Below are 25544 nucleotides of genomic sequence, written 5' to 3'. Positions count from 1 at the left end.
GTGAATTTGTTTTTGCTGGGGGAAAAGAGTTCTGGCTTCTTTTACTTGGAATAATTATTTTAAGATTCATCCATGCTATAGCCAGTATAAATAGTTTATTCTTTTTATTGCTAAGAAGTATACCTATTTTTTTAAATTCATTCATCTGATGATGAACATTTGGGTTGTTTCCAGTTTTTGACTATTGCAAATGAACTTGCTATAAATAATTTTATATATAGGAAGTATACGTGTTTGTAAGGATATATGCGTTTATTTCATTTATTTCTCCCAAGCAAAAATGAAGGAATAAAATGATTAGATTACATGAAATTTTAAACTTTTCGGAAACTCCCAATCTGTTTGTATATTTTTCCTTCCCTCTAGCAGCATATGAGAGATCTTTATGTGCCCGGTTGTAATTGTTTTTTCCTAATTTGGTGCTGAGTTCTCTCCCTGAGAGTGGTCTTACCCAGGACAGCTATTCTCTAAGAGAGCCTAGACTGGGAGTAACATTAAGTTCAGGTGTGTGTGTCAGGAGAGCTACAATGAAGTGAAACCAAAATGCATGAAACAGAGGACACTTACCACTCACAGGTCCAGAGAGCTCAGGCATGCTGATGGGAGGCTGCCAGGAAGTCTACAGGAAGTACACCCAAGAAGTTTACCCAGTGGGTGGGGAGTGAGAGAGAGACAGAACCTGTGGAGCAATGCTATTAAGGTCCATGGTCTTTATTCTTTAGGTTTCTTGTGATGGTTGTGTATTACCTGGTTTAAAGAAAACACGCATGAAGCAGGGAACTTCTTTTTATGACTCTGATGTTGACAGTTAAGTTTTATTGTGGTCAGCACCTGCAGGGTGTGTTAGGTTTCGGATCTGTGAGATGAAGAACAAGTGGACTATATTACAAACAGCCACAGGGAGGGGAGCTTTTAACCAGGCCAGAGGTGATGGGGTATGAATGAATTTCAAATATCTTATGTCAAGCCTAAAACTGGATTCTGAAGCAGCAACTATATTAAACAAATGTATAATACTTAACATCTCTACCAACACTTGGTATGGGCAGGTTTTTAAAATATTAGTCATTCTAAAAGACAGAGGTATCACACGGTGGTAGTAATTTGCATTTATACTGATTAATAATGGCTAGCATCTTTTCATTGGTTGTTTACCATCCATATATCTTCTTCAGTAAAAAGTGCTTTCAAATCTTTTGCTCATTTAGTATTGTTTGTTTTCTTAATGTTTTTAAGAATCCCTTCTGTATAATAGATGCCAGCCCCTTATCAATTATGCCAATTACAAAAATATATTACTTACAAATATGTCCCCTTGCATTTAATGAGCAATGACTGTGTGCGCAGACTAGTGCTACAGGCATGAACTCACTGGAGTCACACAAGTGAAACCCTGCTCCCTTTGTGGCAGAAGTTTATTTCGCACTTATGGATGAGGAATTGAGGTTCAGATAAGTTAAATAACTTGCTCAAGGTCACGCAGCAACACACAGAGCCCATGCTTTCAGTAACCCAGGGAGTGGTAAGGCGTGGGGTTAGAGAGACAGGCCATGTAGGAACATGAAGAGTTCTGAAGGCCAAGTTAAGGTGTCATGGCCCAATTGTGCGGCCACTGAAAGCCAGGTAGGGTTTTGAGTGAGGAAAGGAGAAGGTCATGGCTGTATTTGAAAGAGAACAAACTAAAGGAGAGGTGTAACATATTAAAAAGCAATGGCAAAGATGCAAAAAAGATCTAAATTGAAATTCTACAGAGGAAAATTACAACATGGAAATAAAATATACATCAGATTAGATTGTGCTTTTACTCTGCATCCACTTAACTGTCCCATTAGAAATCAAAGTTTTCAATTTTGATGAAGTCCAACTTATCACTGTGTTATTTTAGAGATCAAACTGGGCATTGCTTCTAAGAAATGGTTGCATTACCCCCCTAGGTCAGAAAGGCCCTTCTCATATGTTTTCTTCTAAAAGGTTTACAGTTTCAGATTTTCCATTTAGGGCTACAACCCATTTTGAGTTAACTTGTACATAAGGTGTGAAGTATATGTGCTAGTTTTGTTTTGTTTTGTTTTTCATTTGTTTAACAGATATCCAGTTATTTATTCAAGCATCATTTATTTGAAAGACAATCTTTCCTCCATTTGATTGCTTTAGCACCTTTCTTGAAAATCGGTTGTCCATATATGTGTAGGTCTATATCTAAACGTTCTATTCTGTTCCATTGATCCATCTGTCTATGTCATTACTCAATGATCATGATGTCTAGATTAATATCACTTTATACTAAGTCTTAAAGCCAGGTACTTTTGTTTCTCCAACTTTACCCTTTTATTCAAAATTGCTTTGATTACACTAGACCCTTTCCATCTCTGTATACATTTTACATTAAGCTTGCAAGTATCTGTGAAGACCTGCTGGATGTTTTATTTAGAATGAATTGAATTTATCTTTCAGTTTGATTCATGTATTTTGTCTGCTTTTCTTTCCATCTTGGCTAGAAGCAGAAAATGTACCTCTGCTAAGTATAGTTCATTTTGATAGATCCTTTACAATTCCACTGGCTTATAGATGTAAATTTTACTTTCTATGAACTGATGAGTTTGAATCTGACTACTTAAGATAATAATAAAAGACACCTCAGGGGAAAACTAGGTATTTATATCCAAGATTAAAAGATGTCTGTAGCGAAGGACTAATATTTTTTGATGATTTGTTGAATTCTTATGTGAATGCTAAGAATTGACTAAGGGTAATATTTTATACTGAAAATTACTTTATGATCTGATTTTAGACATCCTGGCTTATATCCTGGATCTGCTACTTAATACTCTGTAATTCTCATTTATTACTTAACCTCTCTCATCTTCCATTTCCTCATCTATAAAATTGAACTGCTAATACGTTGTAAAGCAAATAATTATTTTCATAGCTAAAGTTATAAAATATGTAGAAAATATTAAGCTCTTAGAAATGCTACCAATAATTACAAGGCTATTACAGATTTTTGAATATTCTCAACAACTTATAAGGATAGATAGCTGATGGGTGCTCACAGGCTTCCTCCCCACTGCAGTCATGCTATGAGCACTGCTGAACAGACACTGAGACTAGAAATATGGTGAACGGCACAGTATAAGCACATGGTGTTTCTGCAAACTTCCTGTATGTGATTGAACAGTGCTGTGATTCTGGCTAACTTCAAGGTCGATCTTTTTCTTTTGCATGTCTTTACCTTTTTCTTCCTTCCTTCTTCTTCTCCCCTGGTCTTAGTTGCTTTTAAAATGTTTCTCCTTATCATAGAATTTAAGAAGTTTTATTTGTTGTGCTTTAGTGACGTTTTCCCCACCCTTGGTGTCCACTGGGCTTCTTGACCTGTAGGGTTTTGGTTGTTAGCAAATTTGAAAAGTGACCATTATTTCTTCAATTTTCTTTTCTGTCTAAACCCATCCTTTGGGGACTCCAATTATTTTTACGTTGCAGAACTAGCTCCTTTATTTTCTGTTCATATGTTTTCAGTCTCTTTCTATGTTTAATTGTCATTTTTTATTTCCATAGTTCTCCTCTGTAGAAGTTTAATTTAGAGCTTTTTTAATTTGCTTGTCTTTTTAACAAGTTCCATCTCTTTTTTAGTTTCTTGAGCAAGTGAAATGTGATGGCAACTTTCTAGTATTCTTTACTACTTTTCATATCATCTGTATCCTTTCTGGGGTCTGTTTGTATGAATTGACTTTGCTCCTTATTATGGGCAATATTTTCCAGCTTCTTTGTGTATCTGAATATTTTTTATTTAATAAAAGTTATTTTGGATTTGACTATATTTGTATTCCTATAAATATTAGTGATTTTTTTTTTCTGGATCATGCTTATGTTCCTTAGAATCAGTTTGATCCTTTCAGGTTTCGGTTTCAAGTGCTGTTAGGAAAAACCTAAGCAGGATTTAGACTAGAACTAATGTTTTCCCTCTACTGAAACAAACCTTTCTAAGTATTCTACTTCAATTGCTAAGTTTTTACTACTAGCCTGCTGAGAACAGGCACTGTCGTCACTCACGTGTGTGTTCCAGAGACTGTTTCTTCTCATCCTTTCTGGGTGGCCATTTTGCCAGCCGTGGGTAATTTTCTCACATTCACTTCATGACCAGTTCAGCTGAATTCTCAAGAGTTTCCTTTTTGAGGTCGTCAGACTTTCATCTCTTTGTAGCTTCCTCTTCATAGGTTCTGCTTCCTGTGACCTCCAGACACCCTGGTATCTCCACATTTTCATCTCAGTCTCTCTCCTCAACCCAGGGAGACCACTGGCTCCATGCGGGTTCCCAATTTCTGCTCCATCACTTGCAAACTCTCTCTAGGATTAAGGTAGGCCTATTCTAGGATTTAACTAATTTGTTTCTGTCTATCAAAGACATCTGGCATTCTTTGTCTGATGCTCAGTTTCTTGAAAACAATGGTTTTACATATTTTGTCCACTTCTGATTTTCTCTGGGAGGATAAATCTGGTCCATGTCATTTTATCTTGGTTAGAAGCAGTCATCATCTACTCCTTTTCATGTTACCACTTTCATCAATAAAATGCCACAAAATCTAGCATTAAAATCCATGACGCCTAATATAAACTTTCTGAAAATTGATTTCCTTCAATTCTCACTTTCCAAAAATATGCATATTCAGAAAGCTGTTTTTAGCTATTTAAAATCTTAGAGACATGTATTCAGGTTAATTACGTGTGTCTAATCCAGTTCTCTGCTGAACTGTATCAGACCATTACAATCTAACCGACACTGGGGTCCCAGGCACTTCTCCTTCCACAGGCTTCTCTGGGTTTCCACAGTTCTTAGGCATCCAAGCTCACCTCTCTATGGTGTCACCTCTGTTACTTTCTCCATCCTAGCTCTGTCTCTTAGGACATCTCAGTCCTTGCCCATTTCAGTTTTTGAATCCTGAGCTAGCTTGCTCTCTCTTTCTCTTTTTCCATTTTTAACTTCTTCACAGAATCTCTGATTCATCCATTATTAAATTCCAAAGAACACAAAACCTGTATGAAAGCAGAAGTTTTTACCAAAGATTTGAGTATCAGGGAGAAAGGATCACATTTAGCACTAACCCAGTAAAAGAGTTAAGCCCTCGGACAGACCACAGAGTCACCCCAGCAGCTTTCAGGTTTCTTGTACGTTCACCTCCCCATTACCAGTTCTCATTCATGCTTTTTCTCAGATTACCTCAGAAGTCTCAGTTCTTCACCTGGAAATCTTGTGAAAATGCAGGTTTGAATCCACTTGCTTGGGCAGAGCTCACAAACTGTATCCTTAATGAGTTTTCCATTAGTGCAGATATTGATGCTCCACTGACCACACTCTGAACAGCACGATACTAGAACATACAGATCCCCCTTCTTCGTAGGCAGTTGCCCATGAAATAGCAAAATGTGTTGACTGCATGTATTCTCTCATTCTAATGAAATTAGATGACTACACCATTAAACTAATGGGGTAAAAAAAGCAGAGAAACAACATGTATGAACATATGTGTATAGAATTTATTATGTCAAATCTAAATCTTAAGAGCTGCTATTACACTGCTCTTTAAGTAAAATAAAACAAAAAATAATAAAATAAAATAACTCTTAAGAGCAAAGTTCTTATTCCTAAGGATTTCTTCCAATCAAATCAGCCAATAGAATTCAGTAAAATGTGAGGATAACATTCCTAATATTTTAGGATGATTGAGACACTTGCCAATAATTTTTTTCCCACAAATAATTCTGTCTTAGGAAATTAATTAACTGTTTTATACTATGTTTTTTATCTACTAGACTACCCAATATGTATTAAATAAAATGTGAAATTGTATAAATGGAAGAATATTTTATAAAAATTTGAATCAGAATGGACAATTTCGATACATTCTTGTTTAGACATGTATATCATATTCTTTAGTACGAGGAAGAATTCGAGTTAAAAATACATGCATAAGTATTACTTTACAGAGATAACCATATCTCTCATTGAAATGACTCTTGACACAATTTCACCTGTTACAGGAACATGCATCCCCTGCTTGAGAGCTATGTCTAAGAGACTATATGAGAAAAAGCAAAGCTCTGTTTTGATCACAGAAAAAAAAAAAAAAAAAGATTTCTAAAGGTGCTATCAATCCTATTTAAACAATTAAAAACAATGAGAAATTATGGCTTATGATTAAGTCAAAGAAAATTGAAATCAGTTCTTAATGATTCCTAAGGCATGTGGCTAGAAATACTAAGATAGCGATACGCCTGTAAATCCTTGGAGAGGAGAGGTAATTTACTCCGGGTAATTAGCTCATCCTCACACTCTGTCTTGCAAGGTGCTCTGGGACCACTTGTGCCCCTCTTCCTATATAAACCTGGTGTAGGTTTGCAGGCTTGCTGAGAATGCCACCTGCTCCCTGCGGCTGGGCGTCTTCCTGCTTGTTCTCTGGGTGACTGTGAAGAGGTCTTGGCACTAAGCCAGGCATTTTTTCTCCATTGTGAAAACCACATAATACCAAAAAAAACCAAAACAAAACAAACAAAAAAACCATCCTAGGCTTACGAAGGTTGTTTGGGGAACCTGTATGAGGCCTCAACACATTTTTTATGAATTCTCTATGAATTCACCTTTGTTTCTAGCTGACAGCTGTTCACTGATAATGTGGCCTTCTGGTTTTAAAACATTTGTATTTAGGCCGGGCATGGTGGCTCAAGCCTGTAATCAGGGCATTTTGGGAGGCCGAGGCGGGTGGATCGAGACCATCCTGGCTAACATGGTGAAACCCCATCTCTACTAAAAATACAAAAAATTAGCCAGGCGTGGTGTCGTGCACCTGTAGTCCCAGCTACTCAGGAGGCTGAGGCAAGAGAATCGCTCTAACCCGTTTATTTCTCACTTGATATACAGAATCCCTCAAAGTCACCACCTTATTAATCCTCATCACTGAGCATAGTTGCAGACCCAGAGGGTGTGCTAGACATGCATAGCTATGTATTTACTTCCTGTGTCCCAAGCTTTGGCAAAAGCCAACACGGCATCCTTCATGCTAAGTTCGTTTTTAGAAACATCCACGTTTACACCACTATTCACTGATGCTAGCTAGCATGGTACTCAAGAAAGTTTTTTTATATTAATTTTCATTGATCTAATGACACCTTTGTCACATAGCTGAATTCATAAAGTCTCACTTGGGGAAAACACATGAAATAAACATGAATGTTTAAAAAGACTTTCAGCTGCAGGATCTGCCGAACAGTTGTCGAGGAATAACAAAATCTTGCAGTCCTCATCTAGTCCAGCTTCCCTGCAGTGAACATGAGCTGCTGGTACAAAATGGTGGTGAAAACAGTAAGAAAAGATGGCCCTGAGGACCTATCCTTTTTCATCAGCATAGTAACAGACTACCAAGAAATTTACTCCTGGAAACAGAAATTCACTCCTGGAAAACAGATAAGCTTTGCCTATCATAGCGAGTTTACACTTATGTGTGCCTGCTGCATTAGCACAGTGCAGGTGTTCTGTCCTTGGCGTTCTTAATTCCTGTAGGAGGTGTCTCATTGGCTGTAGTCAATTTTGGCAGGGAACACCAAAACGGTGATGTTTCATTAGCCTAATATACTTGTTTTGGCATCAGATTTTCATCAGTGATGACCCTGGCAAACTTGAAAATGATGGGTAGATGATTTATCACTACAAACCTCTAAAAATTTAATGCTGTGTTTTTCATTAAAGTTCTGCAACCAAGCTGTTAAGTATTCATAGTTCTCTTCAATTTTCATTGTGATAGATCTTTGCTTGTTTCATAATCAGATACCATTAGGTGGTCTGTGTTCACTGTGATGCTGGTGAATCCACACTCAATGTCACGCACCTGTCTGTGTTTTGACTTGCACTTGTCACATGAGGTCGGATGTGGAATTTTCCACTTGTGGTGTCATGTGGGCACTCAAACAGTTTCAGATTTTGGAGCATTTCAGATTTTCAGATTAGGAATGCCCAATTTGTATTTAACTTTCTAAACTTGTGACTAATGAGACCTTATTTATCTATCCCAAGAACAAAAATCAAAATATGGTAGCTGTCTGAATATTATCTAAATACATAGGATATAGAACTCCCATTATGAGTTGTAAAATTGTAACATTTTTTGAGAAGTAAAGAAGGAAGGTTGGAGTAAAGATTGAGAGTTGGAAATGGTGGCAACATTCCCTGATATACTCTTCCCTGATAAAATATTTGACATACAATCAATACAAACATTTCCCTGATACAATAATATCTAGGGCTATTATTATATCTTTGTTTACAGAGGGATATTTAATATGAAATAAATGATGCGTAGTGGATGACTTACTTTGCTTGGTGGTAAAAAACACTGCCTTAATCCTTTGGTGCTGAAATTTGCTGATTTCAAAATTTATGCCAATCACTTAAACCAGTTGAAAATTTCCCTTTTCTTATAATAAATTACAACTGTTAAAACTAGCACCCATAATAATTGAAAATCAAATAAATTTTTTTGAATTATACTTCAGGTATTCTTATAAAGAAAGGGAATCAGGAATATGTTTCAAAAGATCTTTGTTAATTATAAGTATCACTGTATTACTAAAGTTTTTTTAAAACTAGATTTTCTCTATTTTTGTATTTTGGTTAGTTATTTGTGATTTATTCTATCTTAATTACCTTTGCCTTCTCTTTATAATATATCTGGAAATTTAAGAATATAAAAAGTGATAATTAAAAATCTTCAACATAACCAAAAGTAGATCAAGGTTACATTTGTCTAGGGTGGCAATAAAAATATCTGTATAATTATATAATTCATTCCCCTAAAATATTATTTTGGCAAGTTACTTAGAAATTTTGGAACATCTTGTGTTCCTTTTTAAGAGAAATCATCCTATGTATTTCAGTATATTGTAGATTTTTTTTTTCTAACTCCATCTTTGTTTTAGGAAAAATCAAAGTTTATAAACTATGTCTATATTTACAAAATCACTGTGTCAGAGCATGGCTTTTAATCATCTCTGCACTTTAACACAGGCCTTGGGATATTTACAAAAATTGGAGAATCAAAATTAGAGAGTTGCAAACACCCTTGAAATCCAGCTAGTCCAGTCATCTAGCTCTCCATTTTAACTTCATAGTACCACGAGTTAAGGAGACAGACTAGGCAGTCAAGGTAACAAGCCTCTCTACCCTTTCTTTGTACAAAACAATTTCGTGTTTTTGGAGTGTTTGTAACAATGTTCTTAGCACCTTTATTATACCATTTAACAAGAATACATTGAAAATAAATTACCCAGCACTGATTTTGTACACTAATTTTGTAAGATCCTGAAAAGTTTCATTTTTTATGGTTTCATGTGTTATAGGTGAAAAAAGCTAGAATTCAAATTTTGTGGGGTTTTTTTTTTAACAATATTTTATGATTAAAAAGTTAGAAGGCTAAGAATAAAATGGCTGAATTTCCATAATGTGAGTGGTAAATGCGGAGAACTAGCCTAAAGAAAACATTTCAAAAAATTAGTCATATTTTCCTTAAATTTATTTTCCAACCTAGGATCTGTTAAATGAACCTTTTGCATATATAAATAAATAAATAACTTTGTAACTAATCTTGACTGGTTTCTGTTGACCACAGCAACCCACTGCACAGCACAGCCTGTAATTTTTATGAACCTAGGGAAATGTATTTAAATTTATTTTTTGATTACATAGGTCCTCATTGTGTAATTAAACATTGCATAGAATATGCCAATGATGAGGCAGAATGCTGTCAAAATCAATATTTAGAGAAGAGGTAGCTGCTGGCAGCTCTGACACGTTGAAAAAGTTCTGTGACTCAAGTACAAAGACAGGAGAAAATCATTCAACAAAACCCCTGAAATGTGTACTTGTTTTTCCTGACCTACACATTTTAGTTCCAAAAAGAGTAGGAGGCACATAATTATTCTTGTCAACATAGATTCATCAAACATAGGGCAAATATATTCAGAACAATGGAGATATTTCCTTCCTACCAATTCAAGAAGTATTGATTTGCCTGAGGAAAACGTTTACATTTATGATGGTATGTACACATGTCTACACACATATATGCGTATGTAAAACAGTGTATCAAAATCTAACTGTGCCGGAAAGTAGGACACGAGTGTTAGCTGCATTCACCATGACATTGCAGTGACCTCATAGCTTGCTTTGCCACAGTTTGCTGCCTTTTTCATTGTTGTTCAAAGGAAGATAAATTTCAATATTTCCCTTGCTTGCATAATATGGTGTCGCATTCCAGACTGTTGGTAGCGTTTCCACTTATAAATTATTGGTCTAGCACTTCACAGAATCTGGTACGCTGCTATTTTCAGCAGTCTATGCTTCCTCCCAGCCTCCTCCTTGGTGGTATGACTGTTACAGAAACATTAGAAGGAACAGAAATGCTGCCAGTGCACAATGTGAGTGGTATTATGAGGAATCAGGTTGCTAAAACCTTGCATATTTGATGAAGCAAGCTAAGCAAGGTTATACTGTTTAACAGCCTAAAAAGGTAAATATTAATATATGAGAAATCATTTCCATATCTGTAGGTGTAAGAACCCAAACTTAGAAAAAAAACATATTTTGTAGGGATTAAGGAAATGTATTCAGTGACATCATAGCAAATAAAATTAGACTTTTTTTTATGTGAGTAAACTATTAATGCGTAGCAGAATTAATAATGTTGTAGCAATGATACCAAATTAATTTTATGTTTTAAGCCTATGAAAGTTGGTTTCCAAGGACAAAGCAGTGTGACTAAAGCCCTCTGTAAAATATCATTTCCTAAATAATAACAATACACTTGTTTGTTTTTAAATTTTAAAATGTTTACCTCTCTGAATAATGGAGAATTTGAAATCATTAAACAAAGAAGCAACATGCTTTTTATTTGCTTATAGCTTGCTCTTTTCATTAAAAATGGAATGTGGTGAGAGGTAAACAAACCTGTCCAAAAAAAAGTGTGCAAACCTGCCAGCCTAAGTGACACTTCTTTTTCAAAAATGCACTGATTTTATTTAACAAGAAGTTCAAGTAATGATTTTAAATAAATAGAATCGCATTTTGGAACACATGTTATCACATTTATCATTTGCTCCTACTGATATTTCATACTTGGTGGTCATTCTTATGCCATACCTGTAATTATGACATTTTTCTTTACTCTAATGTCAACTGATTACTGATGGACCCAGAACTGACTGTTAACAAGCCTTGAGCAGCTTTGTGCAAAAAGGCTTTTGGGAATCAAGAATTTATTTGTGCATCATGCAAATAGAAGAAATTTGGGATAACTTAGCCAGTGACTAGAAGAGTCCCTTCTCTCAAAGTAAATTCCAGTGACCATAGAGTATGGATAGTTGACTATTCTTGACATGCCGTTGCTGATGGTGATGGACGTTGCATGCTTGTCCAAGATGGACATTACTGATCATGACAATGTTTGAAATAGGAAAACAGGCTAATAGAGTTAAAGTGAATTTCTTGTAGTCTCACAGCTAATAAGTGACAAAGCAATCATTGGAAACTAATTCTGTTTGTTTTACTTTTGAATGGAAGAACGTTAGATCCTTATATGTAATGTTTACTTAAATACATGTCATGAAAGATAGACAATTACCAAAAGCATACATTTGTCAAAGCTCTGAAGTGTTTGGCTGTGAATGGAGACTCAAGACTTATTACTCAAATCAATATTCATACAATCTTCTCCTGTTGACATTCATGCTAATATTTTTTTCTATTTTATAACCGAAATGCTTTTGTATATTTTTGATTATAATTTTCTGAGTAGAACCTGTCCTTGAATAACATTTTCAAGACAAACTACACAATTGTTGTAGTAGAAATATGGATTCCTTTCCAGGTAGTATTTGAGATCAATAGAGGACAGTAAGGATTTGTAGAGGTCATTTGTTTTTTTTAAAAAAAACACAAAAAGCATTTATAGTTGTAATTTATAGTAATTTCTATCATGTACATATTTAAAGCAAGTATAGATAAAATTTACTTTGTGATAGCATCAACATTTAATTAATCATTTTCTTTTTCAGTCTTGAAAGCTAGTGATGTTTACATTTTCTGTTTCATATCAACTATTTTTCACTTATATAACATCTACAAGACGTAAGACTAAAAAAATTGAAATGCCAAAAATGGTTATCAAAATGATTTTGATGTGCAAAACAATCTTGAGAATAATCTGTAGCTGAGTAAATAGCAGAATGTGAAGCATTATGAATTATTTTATAGACTTTGGAAAAGATGAACAAACATAATTGTTTCTTTTTACAAAATGTCTCCTATTTGTATACTTCCTAGATAAAGCTGTGTTCATTATTATGATGCTGCTGCTGCCTAGTTAGCCTTTCACTATCTAGAGTCATCTCTAGATAGGGCGTTCCTTAAAGCCCGGTTCTCTCCTCCCCTTAAAGCCCTTTACTCTCCTCCCCTCACCTAAAGTAAGTTAAATATGTTTACTCACAGAACTAGAAGTGGGTGGACTGGGTAAAAAACGGTTTAGCTTTGAAATGATACTTACAGAAAATATTATATTAAATTATGGGAAAACATTTGTCCAAATGATTTTTCTAGTACTATGCTGTAACCTTTATTCTTCAAAATAGTAGTGAGAACAATTGCAGTTATAGAACAACTACATTATTTACTGAGGACAAAATGCATACTGTATTTTCTAGGATGTATTCAATGTCCACAGGCCTGACTTCATTTGCTCTTGTTTTGAACATTTGTTCCTGTTCTCTTCTATGTACAGGGGCCAGAACTTGACTCATGGCAAGGCTCATAGTCCAAATTACCCCTTTGTTCTTTCACGTAAATGCCTTCTCTTTATTTTCACACTCTTGCCATGGTGCCATTTTTTCCTGGGAACCCACAAACAAATTTCTGATCCTAAATTTGTCTAAAAACTGAAACAAGAGAGAAAGGTTAGAGTTTTTAAAGGAGTGATCCCATACTTAAGGTAGAAAAAGTGACTGAAGTCCTAGAAATAATAAAAGTTACATGTGGTTTCTCTCCTTGATCTCACCATTTCAAAACTTGAAAATAGATGCTACTTCTTTCTCTTCCATACTTCCAAAAGAGCAGACAATAAAAGCTCACTTCTTGCTTCAAATAATTAAAGGAGGCAATTGACACATAATCCATGCTCAACATATTTATAATATTTTTCAAATAAAACCATCTAAACTAGATAATAAATGTTATTAAAATTTTCCATTTATTGAGCACCATGAATCAGTTATCTCACTTTATTTCTACATGAGAAATAGTAAGGTATTAAATTTTTTAAATATTATAAAAAATAAAGAGCCTAATATGAGCCAATCCCCAACATGATTTATTTGTTCTAATTTTGTTGATAGATCAGTGAATAAAGGCAAAACAACTTAACTCGTAGAGCTCATCTTCCAGGCAGGGAAGTCAGTAATCACATCACATACAATATGGAAAGTCATGCTAATGTTGAAAAAAAAAGAAAGAAAGAAAGAAAAGAAAAGAAAAAAAACTAAGCTATGGGAAACAGGGAGTGTACAGGTTGGGGTGGTAGAGATATATCAATGAGGAAGGTTAGGGAAGGACTCCTTGACAAGGAGACAAATGAGCAGAGAATGAAGGAAGGAGCAGTTGGGTCATGTGACCATCTGCTGAAGAGCCAGACAAGCAGACACAAGGTTGCCTTTGGATGGATAATGCTCACTGTGATCAAAGAACCACAAGGAGGCCTCATGCTGGAGCCAATTGAGCAAGGGAGAAGCTAGAAGAGGAAGAAATTAGAGATTCCGAGGGAAGTGAAATCATCTAGACCCTTGCAGACCTGGGCGAGGAATTTAGTTTCAACAGGAAATAAGATGAGAAGCCACTGGAAATGTAGACCTGGGACTCGGAGAAGTCAAGATATGTACCCAAGCCCACAGACCAAGAAAGGGCAGTTGCAGACCCATGTTGTCATGCGGACTGCACACTGGGCAAATCTGCCTTGTGTAACACAGGATAGATGGGCACAGCATCTCTCTGTAATGCTGAAGTTGTTCAAATAGGAAAAAACTGATCGTGGCTTAGTTTTCAGAAAAACCTACACAGAGAGAGTGGAAACACAGCTGTGCCTTGAGGTATAGATAATATTTTTCATAAATAAAAATAGAATATTGAAAGAATCATGAAGTGAGACTTCAGATAAAAGACTAGCCTGATGTAAATTTAATATCGTGTTGAGTTTAATTGCTCTAGAGGTGAAGGCAGTAGTTAGAGAATAAAAGTGTAATACTAAAAATTCTTGACTTTGTTTGTAGGTCCATGGGGAACTATCACAGCATTTTGAATAAGGCAGAGATTGGTTTGCTCAAAGGAAGGATTTGGAAAATTTGGACAAGGAACAATCTGAGTTTTGAGTTCTTAGCAGTAAATTGGCAGTGTCAATAAAAAAAGGAAATGATGGGCATAGGTGATAATTGGAAGAAACACTTGAAAGGAATTTGTTATGAGCTGGGAGTGGTGAAGTTGAGAAGAATTTTCCCTTTCCTCACATCTCCCACACATCCCAATAGCCTTCTTTCCTAGGCTCTTTTATTAGTAGTCGTATTTCGAAAGTTCTCCTATCACCAGTTTCCAAAATTTTGAAAATATCTTTGTTCTCTCCCTTCCTCCTTTACTTCCACATTGAGTTTCTTCGTTCCATAAGATGGTTTTCCGCCACATTTCTCATGTATTGTGACCTCATCTCATTTCCCTGACCTACTCCATGACACAGATACTCTTTCTTGCCTCCACACTTGGATACATTTCTCACTTGTCTTCTGTCTTCAAGGCTATCAGTACATTTGTAAAATCTCTTCAACATGGCCCAACATTCTTTCCAGTCTTACAGCTCATTGTTTCTAAGTATGACATGGAAATTACTGCCTGAAAAGACTATCTTTTCATGTGTATAACATTCTGGGTTTTTAAATATTTCCTTCCTTTTTGCTTATTCGGTTTCCCCTATCTCAACCACACATACCATTCCATTTCTACCCATTTCCCACCCCAAAACTTCTTTAAAAAACATATCTCATAACATCTTTTAACTCCATGCAATACTACATAGAGTAGTATAATGAACCAATATATTCCAATTATTCAGCTCTGCAATCATCAAATCATGGGAAGTTTTTGTTTCCTCTAAATCCCTGCCAATTTCTCTTTGATTCATAATTGTTTTTAACAATCCCAGACAACATAATATTTCATCTCCAAGCACATGAAAGCCAGTCTCTAAAATACAAAACTCATATGAAATGTAACCACAATATCATTATACCTAAACATTAGCAATATTTTTTATATCATAAATAATAGTGTTGAAATTTCTTAGCCTGAATTTTAGTACTTTCATTTAAATAAATATGCAGGCAAAGTCTAAATATTTTAATTGTTTAGTGTTCTATAACTATATTTTAGGTCCTGGTCTTTTTGTTTTCCAAGAATTTTGTATTTTGAAGAATCAGATTGTTTGTCCTGTAGAATTTTTCAGCGTCTGCATTTTACTGATTGAAGCCCTGTCATGTCACTTAACAATTTCGGCTGTTCCCTACATTTTTTTGTAAATTGGTTGCTGAAAAACGGCTTGATTGTCTTCTAGTTTATAGTTTATTTTGGTTTTGGTAAAAAATTCTTCACATGTAATAATGTTGTGTACTCATATTATAAAGCACATAACATCAGTTTCTTTTCCTTCCTTCCTTCCTTCCTTTTCTTCCTTTTCTTTCTTTCTCAATTTCACCCTGTCATCCAGGCTGAAGTACAGTGGCACAATTGTATCTCACTGCAAACTCAACCTCCTGGGCTCAAGCAATCTTTCTGCCTCAGCCTCCCAAGTAGCTGAGACTACAAGTGTGTGTCTGACTTTTCTTCTTGTCCTTCTCCTTCTCCTTCTCTTTCTTCTCCTTCTTCAACATTTTATAGAGATGAGGTTTTACTGTGTTACCCAGATTGATAAATTCCTTAGCTCAGGCGATCTTCCCACCTCAGCATTCCAAAATGCTGGATTTAAAAGCATGAGCCACTGCACCTTACTCAGTATCAGTTTATTTTTATGAGATCACCAGTCATGGATAAAAACTGACTCCTGGAGAAGGGTTTACAAAGAGAATGCAAGATGAATGTTTGACTCCTTCCTTTTCTTCTATAAGTTTTCAGAATAATGCCTTTTTTTTTTTTCCTAAGAGTCCTGGTCCTAGGTACCAGTAGTGCTCATTCCTTTTGAGTGGGTCAATGTTTCTAGTCATTTTCTGTGGGTAGGACGAGGGTATCCTTTTTTTAAAATAAGAGATGGCATTCATCTGATTTTTATTGATAATACAGGTGTTCTCTTAAAACTTCTTCTTTCTTAAGTATGTATTTATTTCTCTCATGTCAAAATTCCAGTTCCCAGTAACACAGACATTTGTTTTCATCTACATACATATGCAGTAGTCTCTGTGTAAGAATACCAGACATTGGAAAAGAGTCACTTACTGATCAGGAAGTCCTGAGCAGATCTTACCAAGGTGAGATATAAACTTCTATAGTGTAATAGAAGTTACACTATAGAAGTTACACCATTTGGGCTTACACTATACAATTTTGGGATTGGGAGGTAGCTATCTGTTAACATCCTCTTTAATATATAGAATATCTAATGCTTTTGCCGTACCCTACTTAAAAGTTTGTAACATCAGTCAGTACTGTGAATAAATTACTTACCATTCTACATTGCAATGGATATGATGACTTGAATAGCAATAGATACATATATTGAGATCTGTGTGAAGGGCCAAATACAAGGAAGGATTTTGTACTATTGGACTAGAAAATATTTTATCCTAAGTGGAAACAGAACATATGGGCATGTAAGCAGGTTGAGTGCGTACTTCAATTCCCTGGTAAGAAATCTCCTGCTGAAAATTTTGAGTCAGATAGTCTGAAGTGTTCCGCTGGAGCTAAATCAATATATGAAATTTAAAATGTTGGAGTAATCTGCACTTAGGTAACCATGCAGTGCAGTGACTGCACGGGTGCTTTCAGAGTAGAACAATATAAAATTTGAGGAGCAAAAGTGCAAACATTTGAGAAATGCTCATAGTTAAGTGGTGACTGCTGAGAAGGAGATTTTAAAGGAAGAGATACAAAATTAATTATAGAAGAAAAAAGATAATATAGTACCAAAAAACCCACAAGAGAAATATTTTAAGAAGTGAATAATATATTAAATAAGACAGAGAAATCAGCAATACAAGACAACTGAATTTAAACCTTAACAGATTATTTGTGACCTGATCACAGAGTAAAAATACTTAGGAAAGTGGTTGGAGTGGAAACAGTACTGTTTCTCAAGGGTACAAAAAAGACAATGACTTGGAGAGGTGACTGCAAAATGGAGTGGCAAGAGTCTAAGCAGAGTCACTAAGACTCACTGTGAGAACAAATGTCTTGCTCTATTTTGTTCTAAAATTATCTGCAAAAGTTCTGCAATGCTGAGGGGCCATATTTTGTTTATATTCTTCAACTCACACGTGACCTCTGCTACCTCACAATAGCCTGTAAAAATAGCCACTGCCCCACAATACCCTGGAAGTAGGAACTGGGCCTCATGCAGGCTGCCTACAGGACAGGGAAGCAGCTGGAGACCCATGAGATGGCTGAATCAAACAGAATCCAGATTGGGCTTGCTTTGGACACATGGGGCAAGAAATACCAATTACATAAGACAGTGAGTGGTGGGAACTAAACTAAAATGCCATGTGGTAGGTCATGGATGGAGAGAACCACAGGGCTATCGATAAGCCAAAGCTGCAAGCTGTTAGCGCCTATGTGAAGACACAGAAAGTCAATGAGTGCAGTGAGAAGAAGGTGATTCAGGAAGTGCTGCAGCAGAGCTGTGGGTGATAGAGACACTGCAGCTCTTGACTCAAGGATGGAGAGAGGAGGTGGTTTTTTTTTTTTTTTTTTTTTTTTTTTGAGACGGAGTCTCACTCTGTCCCCCTTGCTGGAGTGCAGTGGCCGGATCTCAGCTCACTGCAAGCTCCGCCTCCCGGGTTCAGGCCATTCTCCTGCCTCAGCCTCCCGAGTAGCTGGGACTACAGGCGCCCGCCACCTCGCCCGGCTAGTTTTTTTTTGTATTTTTTAGTAGAAACGGGGTTTCACTGTGTTAGCCAGGATGGTCTCGATCTCCTGACCTCGTGATCCACCCGTCTCGGCCTCCCAAAGTGCTGGGATTACAGGCTTGAGCCACCGCGCCCGGCCTCGAGGAGGTGGTTTTGAAACAACCTTGGATACTGACAGATTGCCTTCTCTAGCTCTAAGTTCTTAAAATAAGCCAAGTCAGTGGCTGTGTGTGGTTTTGTTTGTTTTGTTTGAACAAATAGCTTGGAAGACTCAGACATCTTCTGTAGTCTCAGTTCTGGCAGTGCCAGAGCTCGATGAACCCTGTAGTTTAAATTTTCAAAGGGTTGGTAAATGATGTGGGGCAAGCAGGAAAGAAAGGATGATGAGCTTTAGCACAGTAAGAGGAATCAGGAGAAAGGTACTTTGGTGAGGCTGAAACTACTTCCGTTCCCGCTCTGCCTCCCTCCTTCATGAATCACTATGGCCTGAATAGGTAGAAAACCAATGCACATGTTGGAAATCAGGTTGAGTGGATTTCACGTCATTTCCACATAGCGCCCTATCCAGTGAGAGGAAATTATCTGCCAATTTGTGGTCATAGGGATGTGCAGGCATAGTGCAATTCCTTGGAGAGGTGAGGGCATGTCTGCGTATAGTTGTCAAGCAAGAAATTATTGAGTGTTGCGATTGCAAAGAAAAGAACAGAACTGAGAACACCCAAGTCTTTATAGATCAAGCCCCAGAATAGCAATCATGACAGGGCAGGTTATGAGTTTATCCAGCTGTGTGAGGTAACAAGGCCTCCTACAGCTCTACTTTTGGGAGCTTCAGTTGAGTGATAAGTCATCCTGTCTCCAGAGTAAGGCAGTAGCAGGAAAACAACTGTATGCCGATTGTAAATTCTTCCACCTTTCAGTGGAGATATAGTTCAGGTCTGTCTTGCCCCTGTGGATTATCCAAGGCAACTAAAATCAATTGATGAAATTCCCTTCCCACTGGGTTAATTTTCCGGAGCTGAAAACAGCCTTCTGAAAACCAGGAATCAATTCTGTGAAGCTCTTCTAAATAGGAGAGTTAATAATTTGGTAAACGTTTCCTCTTTTTATAAAGGATATTTTCCCTACATCTAAGAAAGTCAATGCCAAAAAGGTATGAAACATAGAGAAACATCCCGGATGATATCGGAGAGAATGAGCATCAGCAAGTGTTGGCCGGCATTCGCAGGTACTATGCTAATATCGAGGCCGTGGTATATGTAAAGCAAAAATAAAAGAAAGAAAAAAAGAAAGCTGATTGCACAAGACCAGTGTGTCCTGATGATGGCAATTGTGTTAGGACATCTTTTAGTTAATTCTAACATCCTTTCTTTTCTTATCTTTAACATTTGTACTTCTGTTTTGGTAGTCACGGCAGAATTACCTTGGTACTCACTAATCACTATTAATTCATATGCAAATAGCCATTTAAATATTTTTCCCTTTGGAATGAATATTAGCTACTATGGTTAATAAATGAAAGTAATTTTGGGGAGTCCCCTGGGACTGGGAAATTATGTAGCCTTTTACATAATTAATCTTTAAGTTCCATTGGTTGCAAGTAACGATGATTGCCTGCTGACAATTTATTGCATAGCTGTAACAAGAATTTTAGTTATGGGAAATTCTACCCCAGAAGAGATTCTTTTGAATATTCTTTTTGTCGAGTTCCAAGTAATGAAAAGAAAAACTACTGTTTATTGAGCATCTATTCCATAATCTGTCCTTAAATATAGTTGTCTTTCAATGCAAATAATAAGTTTTTTCTTACTCATGTTTTTCAGATAATATGTACAATATTTTCACATTCATTCAAGGTATTTTAAACACCAAATGACATTACTTATGGTCCATTCTATTCTTCTATTTTGTGTTTAATCTCAATATACTAAGATAAGCAACTATAAATTAGTGAATACTTGCCATGAGACATAAACTTTGAATATTGTTGCTTAGTTCGTAGATAATAAAAATTATTTTGCATATAAAGAAACTGAGACTAGTAGAAGATAAGTAGCTTGACCAAAATCTAAGATCTCTGTCCTGCATATTCTAATTTTGCCTCTTTGGCTCTCTTTTCTACTCTTTTTCACCCTGCTCTGTGGCCCAGAAAGCTACATCTATGGGTCATGTAAACCCAGCTCTTTTGTATTCTGTCTTCTGGTTGGCGTCAGCCAATAGACAACACCAACAGTCATCAGATGGCAGGAAGAGAGAGCGCAGCAAGGATATTTATTCCTCTGCCTTCTTTCTTAACAGTGCACATTTTGGCTTTGGCTGTGTTCCTCTTCAAAGGCACAACTTCTGCTGGTCAGTCCTCTTCTACAGCTACCGGTTTCTGTGTTGCAATAAATGCTCCCTTTCCTTGCCTTTTCAGACCCAGGGCAGTAATGCCTCCATGCTTATGAACACTAGGGTTTTTATTATTCATGGTTGGATAACATATGACAACCAACACTATTATAAATTACTCACTATATTCTATTAAATCTCTTCAATTCACCTCCTGAGAGTGCATCAATTTCTTCTAGGACTTTGATATAGAAATTGTCACCACAATTGGCTGGAGGAAACAGAACCTTAGAGTGGAATTCTGGTGTTAAATCACTCAGGTATTTAATGAATGCACTTATTATCTCCTTGCCGGGGAAAATGGAATATGGTGATCTGTGATATATGGTGGCATCATGAGGGCAGGTAGAGGGCAAGGCATTTGGAGAGCAAATGACTGTGACTCAGTAGCCATAACTAGAGTGATAAGTGTAATAAGCAAAGTTCAGGCTGCTGTTGCTGGTGGCTTTAAAAAGGATATCCAGGGAAATAAACCAACTAAAAGACCGGAATGTAAGCCCAACTCAAGGCTCAAATGGGGAACTCAGAGGGCCGCCAAGACAGCTTTAAAAATGGCCTTAATCTGCCATAGCTCCAGGGCAGATATGGCTGAAAATCAAGCCCAGTTCCCAACTGCAGTTGTCACAGAACTGCAGCACTAGTGAATGTGACCCTCCAGAATTATTTTACTAAGGAGATCTAAGGGAAGAGTGGGTGCTACTGAGATGTGGGATCGAGATATCCCTGCAGACAAAAGCAGGACTAGTAACTTTTAATCCTTAAGTCATTCTAAAGGTCTTTATCTGGTAAAGTAAGGATTTTCTGCTGAATGAAAGAATCAGACTTCACTTGAAACTCTTGCAGTGACTCCAACTGGAGCACTTGTCTTTTCTGCTCATCACCCTCATGGCTCCCAGACCCACAATAAAACCAGATTCCAACAGACCCCACTTGGAGAAGTAAAAGACTCCTGTGGGAGAAAACAATTCTATACACCAAAAAAGCAGCAGAAACTTTTTCAATTTTGATTGACAGGAATCTAGGGAACATATTGGAGTGGATTCTGAGGGTGTTACACTAAAAAGCAAAAATAACAAGGAGATATACCCTCCAGGGAACAAGGATTTTGTAAGTAGCTAGAAGTAGCACTGATAGTTTAACTAAGTTAGTTAATTCAATCTGATTTATCTTAATCAATGGGGTTGAATTGCAAAGCTGCTCTGGCAAACTCTGTATCAGAGATCAACCAGACCATGAGCCAAACCCAGCCAATCAGCTTGTTTTTGTAAATAAAGTATTATCGGAACACAGATGCTCAAACTCAGTAATGCCTTATCTATGCATATTTTTGTACTACAATGGCAGTTAGATCGTTTTGACGGATACTGTACAATTCACAAAACCTAAAATATTTGTGGTCTGGTACTCTCTAAGAAAGGATTTTTGGGCCCTGCACTAAAGGAAGGAATAAAAGCACTAGCAAAAAGGAATGTTGGAGTAGATTAATTTAGAAGAACCTGCTGTCATCCCTCCTGTTCCTCCACTATATCTCTGTTAAGGCTGGACAACTTTTCCTTCACCAGGACCTAAAGAAATGTAATAATATTTCTCCTCCAAAGGTCATGGGTACATTCGTTGATGTTGCAATCCATGTAGACTCAGGGTCTGAGCAAAGTTTTGTGAGTCCTATGGCTGCTACAAATTCAAAGTCCTTCTTCAAGTAAAATGTACAGTATTACCAGTGAAAAAAATACAATGCATATTGATTTATGATGATAGAAAAACATCACAAAATATGGAATTGTAAGGACAGTTGTCAAATAGAACTAACATTACAAAATCCAAAAATGAAAACTTTTTAAATGAACAATTTACTTTTTGATCAATTCTTTATGTTTTTATGTTTTTTCTCCCTCTCTCTATTGGGAGAGATTTCCCATTTTTGGTTTAGTTTAGTTTTGTTTTGTTTTGATGCATACAATTTCTTTTCTTAACAGTAGTTCCACAGCAGTAGAGATCAAATAGTAACATTTAGCTCTGAGATAAAGTGCACCCAATTACCGTAATAAGCTTTGAGTCATCTGTGGTTGTTGCTGATTCATCACTAATCTCTCAGAAAGAAGTAGATGGTTAACCCTTTTAGGTATCGTTTGACATATATAATTGGATAAGGTAAAGGTTGTTGAAATCGAGTTGAGTTGCAGTAGTGAAGATTCATGAACTGGATGTTTGTGTCACCCCAACATTCATCTGCTGAAACCTTAATTCTCAATTACATAGTATTTGGAGGTGAGCCTTTGAGAGGTAATTAGTTCATGAAAGTGGAACCCTCATGATAGAATCAGTTCCATTAAAAAAAAAAAAAGAGAAAAAGACATGAAATCCTCTCTCTCTCTTCTGTGAGGACACAAGGAGAAGACAGCCACTTGCAAACCAGGAAGTAGGCCTTCGCCAGACACAGAATCTGCTGACATCTTGACTTTGGATTGTCTGGCTTCCAGGACTAGGAGAAATGAATGTCAATTGTTTAAGCCACCCAGTCTTGGGTGTGCTGTTATAGCAGACTGAACTAAGATACTAGCCTAAGTCAATTCACAAAACTGGTGCTCCTTAACTGATAGGAAGCCAGTTTAATGGAGGAAGAACTTATATCACAGCCTTCTGTGGTATGTGAGCATATCTCTTCAAACCTCTTCCTAAAGGTACCTGCAGACATTTACCTGAGTGTCTACTAGTAAAAAGGCAACAGCTAGAATTTGTGATTTATGTTGTCTGTGTTCCTATCTGCTGAACTTCCACCAAGATCCATTGCTAATAGTAAGAACTTACAGAGGTCGAGGGATAAATGGATTCCTGGCTTAAGTCCATTTCACTGGGGTCCAACTGAACCCCAAATCCATCCTGTAGTTATTGTCTGTTTTGGAAGGCATAGATATATTCAGTGACATGCAGGATCTTCACATTGGCTACCATGTTTGTGAACTGAGTTATTATATTAGGAAAGGACAAGCAGAGTCCCTGTAACTGTCCCCTTTTACCCATCATCCTTCACAGTAACCAACTGAAAGCATTATTGCATCCATAAAAGCACAGAAGAATTTTGTGCCACCATCAAGAGGTACAGGGGTTTTCCTGGCATGTCCCTGTATGATTGGCCTGAATGACCAGTTGAAAAGGGCAGGTGGTAAATGCAGAATGAAAAGGAATAATTTAAAATATAATTGGGTGCTCTCAATAATTCCAACTGTAATAGTTTGTGTGTTATCTTTATTGGATCAAACAGTGTTAGCATTTGGCATGTGACATGCAACTACCGATGTAGCACTATGCTTTCTTTCCAACAGCCTTTGACAAAGACAGCCAGGTCAATTTGCCTCCTGAGACATGGACAGCAGTGCCATCACCCTTTCTTAACTTGGGATAATATCTGCTCTCCTGCTGTCTGAAATATATAGATTTCAGGACCCTCAGTCACCTTAATAGTACATAGAACATCATACTCTCTGTTCATTGATGATACTGTGCTAATTGGATCTGGTGAGTAGAATGCAGCAGGCTTTAATAAGAGAATATGACAGAGAAAAGATACAAGGCTCATGTAAGTCCAAGGACCTCACAAATTGGAGAGGTTCTTAGCAGTTCAATGATCTTGGAATCTTAAAAATATTCTGAGAGACAATTTTCTGTATCTTGCACTATCTACCATAAAGAAAATGGCACATTTTGGTAGACTGTTCAGCTCACTGACCAAAATCTGTTAGGCTGGTACATTTTAGAGGACCCGAACCAAGTCCAATTTTGCAACAGTTCCTAGATATGGTATAAGCTTCCCTGCCTCTCAAGTCTTACGGCCTAGGCATATCAGTGGCAAATAAGAAACCTCTGAAAAGCCCCACTAGGAGAATCACAGTAATAGTTCTATTCTATTTACAATTATTCTCCATTTCAAAACTAGGTCCTCAGATCGAGCACCTGACACCTTGATATAGGTAACCAAGAGATTATGCAACTTAACTGCCCACTATGAATGGCTATTATATGATCCCTAAACCACAAAATTTGATGTGCACAATAGCATTTTATTGTTAAATGGGAATGACATTTATAAAGCTGGGCTTCTGCAAGTCCAGTGGAGCTAAGTTAATTCTAATTTGTGATTAGGATGTGCCCATCACAGAAAATTGCCATTTTGACATACCCCAAATACAACAGCACAAAGGAACTGCCTGTGACTGTCAATTATCTGCACCAACTTTGAATACACAACTGAGGGTCAAATTGACCATTAGCTGTTATTCATCTTTTAAATAGCTTATTCATCAGGACAACATTATCTTTAAGGAATGGTTTCACATCATTGATATAAAGTTTCCTATTATTAACATTAAACTAAATAATATATGCCATATTTCTTTTTTACCCTTAGAAAATTAATCTAACAATAATATTCTGATTAGTGGTGCTTTTTTTTCCTTTTTAATTTTTGTAATGTTGTTTATGGTATTTGATTTGTACTTTTTGTCTTTTTCATATCTTTTAATAACATCCGATTTAGTACTGGAGCATTTTATTTTCATTGTGTCTCAAAATACTTAATAGCTTTTAGATTTGCTGTTCACAAAACTAAATAATTGCTTAATGTTTCATTTTATCATTCTTACTAAAGAGGCAGCTCACATACATATGACAGTGTCTTTTTATACAACGAAACCAATCTACACAGAACCCTAACATTTTACATGGCTTCGAAAAGCAAAATTTTCCTCAAATTTGTCACTACCTATAATTTTGACCTTTCTCCCAGTGTCAGATGATTCTTGGTGTTCCTAATAGATCAGTAGTGATTAATCTACTTCCCGTATCCAACATCATCCTGAGTTCTTACCAGCTGGATCTCTGAATGAATTGCAGTAAAGAGAGTGTGATTTGTTATTGAGACTGGTACTCTTAGGCATGTGGCACCCTTGATGAGTGAGGTTTCCCTCAATAAG

Source organism: Macaca fascicularis, chromosome 17 (genome assembly GCF_037993035.2).
Source record: "Macaca fascicularis isolate 582-1 chromosome 17, T2T-MFA8v1.1".
NCBI classification, from domain to species: domain Eukaryota; kingdom Metazoa; phylum Chordata; class Mammalia; order Primates; family Cercopithecidae; genus Macaca; species Macaca fascicularis.
The sequence above is the reverse complement of the archived record's forward strand: the minus strand, read 5'-3'. Positions refer to the sequence as shown.